Source organism: Eptatretus burgeri, chromosome 11 (genome assembly GCF_056783735.1).
Source record: "Eptatretus burgeri isolate ZD-2024b chromosome 11, Ebu_testis_v1, whole genome shotgun sequence".
In the NCBI taxonomy this organism is placed as follows: domain Eukaryota; kingdom Metazoa; phylum Chordata; class Myxini; order Myxiniformes; family Myxinidae; genus Eptatretus; species Eptatretus burgeri.
This window is the reverse complement of record NC_140971.1, coordinates 13,322,943-13,329,001: the sequence shown is the minus strand read 5'-3', so window position 1 is coordinate 13,329,001 and position 6,059 is coordinate 13,322,943.

Sequence of the window (6,059 nt, the reverse complement as noted above, 5' to 3'; positions counted from 1 at the left end):
GTGATGGGTGGATGCAACTTTAGGGCTTTTCCGTGGGCGCCATGTTGAGCGTGGTGAAAACAAGATCGATGTAAAAGCTCATGCATGCGATATGATTTCTTCCATTTAGCATCAATATGCAAGATGGTTATAATCGATGAGTGTTAAGTAATGATACCAGGTATCAATATGAAGGGCATGTTGGCTTTCACTTCGATCTTTTCATCGCGCTCAAAATGGTGTCTGCCGAATTCCCTGAAGTTGCGTCCATCCATTTGTGTATGCTATAATTCACGGAAAAAGTGAATGAAGACAGTTGGATGCTTCGCCGCCATGGCAGATGTTGATGCTAATCTGCTAAGATGAAAAAAAACACGTGCTTGGTACACAACGACGACATGAAATTATGTCAAAATCTGAGGAAATGTTGGTCAGCTATAAGTGTGCCAAGTTTAGACAAAAATCATCCTCATCAAAATGTCAAGTCAATACTGTACAAACATTAGTATCTTTTGAACCATCACTTAATAAGATATTGTGGAAATGGATAAAATCTCAAACTCCTGGCCTGCTTGAACACTCAGCATTGTGAGATGCAATAACTAGTCAAAACCATACAGGCTGCCAACCATGCCGTCGATACTTTAATGGCCAGAAATCAAAAAAAAAAAAAATGAAGACTGGTGATAACGATAACCAGGGCCAAGCCAACATTGGCCATCCTGTCAGGAAATAGTGCGGTCAGAAGTATAAAGGCCGCTTACCTGAAGAAGATGAATAATAGAGAGAAGACAATCCAATCCTTGCTGAAAAAAAAACCCGAGACATCCCCCATTGCTTTTGTGTGAACAGATCATTGTGAAAGGCTGGATTTTAAAAGTCCGGCTCAACGGCAGAATGATCGTCTGGCGTGTTGTTATGTTATTATGGTTGGCACATCCGATCTGAGTATGGGAGGTCAGTGGTTCAAACCCTGGCCGAGTCATACCAAATAATTTTAAAATGGTACGTGCCCCTTCCTTGCTTGATACGTAAAAGGATAGACCACGGTCAAACACTGCCGGCAAAGTAATGGTAAATCATCCAGTTTAACCCTTGTCAAGCAACTACCTTGGCAGCACCAACGGTCTGTAAAGAGTATGGTACATCAAATTATGGTAGAACTTTGACATTTAATTCAAATATTGAACTCCAAACTTTACGGCTACATGTGCTGAGAGAATGTTCTGTTCCTCGTATTTAAATGTACATTTTGTTTCAAATACATAAGTTTGTACAGTACTGTATAATCTGCTGTTTCTTGATAATAATTCGTGGAAAATAATTTATTTTCTTTAAAACGTGAAAATTAATGACATGAATATAAGTATATTATGGAACAAAGGCTGCAACAAAGCTGTCTGCCAAAGATTTGCGAAGCAATGTGGGATGTGGATATTTGGAGAAATCTGATTATGGTCGTCATGAGAAGTCAACGTGACTTGACGGAACTTGATAAATTTCAGTAGCTGGTTTTTCATCAAAAACAGCCAGTCCTACAAATTCATTGGAACAGTTACAATGAGGGCTGACAGGATGGCTGAGAGGTACACACCACTCACCTCTAAGCTCTCTATCCTGGGTTAGAATCTTGACCCAGCTATAAACTGTCATCCCAGTGTTTCACCAATGTGTGTGCAGTCCCTCAGATATTAAATTGGATGTCCCATCTGCTAGCATGAGTTGGTGGACGCCAAAGATTGTACGGTGTCCGTTGCAAAGAGAACATGAGCTGTCGTGGCCAAAAATATTGGCACCCTTGCACTTTTTTCAAATAATGCACCATTTCTTCCAGAAAATTGTTGAAATTAAAAGATTTTGGCATCCACATATTATATTTCTTTGGTTTGCACTGGAACAAAACAAAAAAAGCTGAAAAAATTACTAAATCAGAGCTTATCCCACACAAAAATCCTAAAATGGCCCGAACAATATTATTGACACCTTTTAGAAGTTGTGAGAAATAATTAGATTTCAAGCAGGTGATTCTCCTTTACTTTGGAATTGAACTCACCTGTGATACATCACTTATTCAACCAGTTTGAATAGAAAAAAGGAATCATTCTGCTGTTTTGTGTCACTGTGTACACCGCAATGAACATGGACAAAAGAAAGAAAACCAGAGAATTGTCTGAGGAGGTTTCACACAAGATTGTAGCCAAGCATGGACAATCTCAAGGCTACAAATCAATCTCCAGAGACCTTGATGTTCCTGGGTCCACCGGATGCAATGTTATCAGGAAGTTTAAGGCACATGGCACAGTAACCAACCTCCCTGGACATGGCCGCAAGAGAAAAGCTTGATCGAAGATTGCAGTGAAGGATTGTTCGAATGGTGGAGAAAGCACCTCAATCAACTGCCAGTCAAGCTGACCTTCAGACACAGGGTACAACAGTTTCAACTCACACCATCCGTCGCCAACTCACGAAAAGGGAGTTGTATGGTAGGAGACCCTGGAGGACCCCACTGCTAAGAGAGAGATATAAGAAAGCCCGACTGGAGTTTGCCAAAACACACCTGAACAAGCCAAAATATATCTGAGAATGTCCTGTGAACAGATGAGACCAAATTAGAGCTTTTTGGTGAAGCACATCATCTCTGTTTACAGAAAACAAAATGAAGCCTTCAACAAAAAGAACACTTTCCCTGCAGTCAAACATGGAGGAGGGTTAGTGATTGTTTTGGGGTTGTGCTGCCTCTGGCACTGGGTGTCTTGAATTTGTGCATGGCATCATGAAATCAGGAGACCAAGGCATTTTGGAGCACAATGTTCAACCCAGTGTCAGAAAGCTGGGTGTCCATCGAAGGTCATGGGTCTTGTAGGACAGGAATGGTTCAACACAAAATGCTGGACTGTTCTGAAGTGTCCAGCAACGAGTCCAGATATAAATCCCATTGAACACTTGTGGGGAGATCTGAAAACAGCAGTTGGGAGCAGTGTGACCACTTCTTGGCTTTTTTTCACAAGATCTTGGCGATTCGTTGTTCACCTTGGCTTCTTTAGTCCGGTCGCTTAAGGTCGAAATTCGACAAAACATTTACCGACTGGACAAAAGCACCAAATTTTGTACACCACTTCCTTGGCCAATAAGACCTAATTTTGGAAGGGGAGCCAAGGTCAAGGTCACAAATTACATTTTCTGTATTTCCAGAGAGCACGCCTCGCTCTATCAAAATACTCTGTTACAAATCAGTTAGACGCCCTCATTTGCATTCTATACGCATCACTAATGTCGAAATATATTCAAATCGTATTACGAAGTGGCAAAAAAGCTGGTTTTCCCATGTTAGTACCATGGGAATGGTCAGGACCGTAAAAATCTCGCCAAAACCTTTACCTACTAGATACCAGCAACAAACTTGCTACACAGCATACTTGGACCATAACCTGCATTTTCAGAAGGAGAGCCCAAGTCGAGGTCACCCATGAAGGTCAAGGTCAAAAATGACATTACTGTATTTTTGGAGAAGATGCATCGCTGTATCTAAATACGGTCACAAATTATGCAATATGTTTCATCTATGTTTTATATACAACGGAAATGGCAAAATATCTTCAAATCACATTACAAACCTGCATAAACCCCCAGTTTTCACACTTTAGTACCATGTCCTGGATCAATTCGTTCAAGTTAAACGGGCCAGGACCTGATCAACGTAAGTGACATTGGGTAAAGATGGGTTATTGTACCCCATACAAACAAGGTACGACCCCTGAGATCGGGATGAGTAGTCGAATCTTGGTGACAGTAGGTTCCTCTTCCAGTCCCCTCGCGAGACGCATATGGGAAACCACAAATCGGATCATTCGCCAAATCGAATTTGTCATGGCAGGATTTGTGCCAACGAGCCTTGTTTCGGATAAAACTCTGCTGTCCCAGAACTACCATACCCCACATTGACGGGAAGTGCATTAATTTCCTGGAACAGCCCAACGTTCTGAAGGAAATTGGTGTATGCTGCACCATTTCCATCCCATGAGTTGGAATCAAGGGGACAACGTAATTCCTCTGCAGATAGTGACTGGCACACGACACAAAGGTCCCAATCAACCCGGCGCATGACCTGGAAATAAGAAGAGTTATAATAAAAGGAGTCGTCTGTATCTGTACCTATCGGGACTAAATTAGGATATTGTCAAAATATACATCCAGCAAGCCCTAATTATGCCAACAGGCTGATTTCGTCATCAAGTTGGACTCCCCGACACAAAAAAATGTAGGAATTTTTGAAAAAAAAAATAGGAATTAACTTGGTACAATTGAAATTATAGTATTTATAACCTACCTGAAATTATTTAAAGTCACACTTTCAAGTAGAATTTAAAAAAAATCAAAAGTTGGTTTAAAAATTAGAACACAAAATTTACACACGATTTAAATCACCATGCTTGTTATTTATTATGATTGATTCTATTTGTATATGCACAGAACTGACTTTTCATAAAACATTGCTTAGCCATTAGATTCGATAATAATCATTCACAAAATGGTCAAAAGTGGTAAAATCAGCAAATGGATAAGGTGAAATCATGTCAAATTAAAAGTGCCTCAGCACTGGTACACTTTCTGTTTTGATTGGGGCCCTCAGGGCATGACAATAGGATTGCTGCTCCCTCTCAGGAATAAATAGGCGATCATAAAAAGCTGTTTTACAGCTAAATAAAAGTCTAGGGTAACCTTTATTTGATGGAAGTTTCAACTCTGTGGCATATTTATAGGCCAGGTAATTAGAAAAAGACTTCAAAAAAGGTCTCCGCACTGGCACACTGTGTCGTGGAGGTCACTCCCCTTCTTGCCCTTTTTTTGGCTTCTTGCCCTTCTTTACTACACCCCTCCCCTCCTGCTGAGAATTATCCCCATCATAAAACATTCAACTACATAAAAAGGCTTATGTTCTCTCTCATCTGATTGAACACAAAAATGAAGGCAAGCCTACCCAGCCCTCCTCCTGGCCTTATAATCATCATCATCATCGATGATGATTGATCGATCGTCTTCCTCCAAGGTCAAACCGGATCAGCAATTGACGATCGATTTTATTCTCCAATCATGTCAAAATTCACTCCACAATATCACATATGATGTCTATTATCTCTCATTTAATTAGTAGTATGCTTTCTTTGTCATATCAATGAGAACAAATGACTGAAAACACAAATTTCCGAGCAGATTACAAATTAAAAACACACTTACTGCCGCCAGTGCCACCATTTTGTTCGCATTCCAGTGGTTCCTCCGCAATAGGAGCATTTTTGGGCGTGGCTAAACACAAAAATTCGAAGGCCTATGAAAGCTGCCAATGCAATTTTTGTGCTTGGCTCCCCTTCCAGAATTGTTTAGTATATCATATAGAAGCCCTGTACCAAGTTTGGTGCTTTTGTCCAGTCAGTAAATGTTTTTACCCTAAGCGACTGGACTACTTGGTTTTCAATTATCATCGCTTTTCCGAAACCTTGTGAATTCTTGGCTTTTTTCATTGGCTTACCTTGGCATTTATGAAAGAGGAGTGGTCTCAGTGGTTGGGAGAAGGCATCCTTCAAACCTGGGAGAACTGGAGCAGTTTGCACAAGAAGAGTGTGCCAAACTGCCAGTAGAGGAGGTGTAGGAAACTCATTCGCAGCTATAGGAAGTGCTTGACTACAGGTATTTTGTCCAAAGGCTGTGATACCAAATATTAAGTCAAGGGTGTCAATAATTTTGTCAATGCCATTTCATTTTATTTTCTGATTTAAAAGGACATATTAAGTTCTGAAACAAAAACAAAGGCTCAGTAATACTAAAATAAAGAATTGTGGAGACAAAATACTTTAGTCAATTTCAACTTATTTTTAGAGAACATTGAGTTATTTGAAAAAAAAAGTGCAAGGGTGCCAATATTTTGGTCACGACTGTATTACCGGCACTGAACAAATTCTAAATTTCTGCTCTGACCAGCAGAGGGCTTTGCTTCAGTAGCACAGCTGTGCCCTCAGCCAATGATGCTACCCCACATCCCTGTGCTGCACATGGAAGAAATTGCAATAAAGTTGGTGACACTA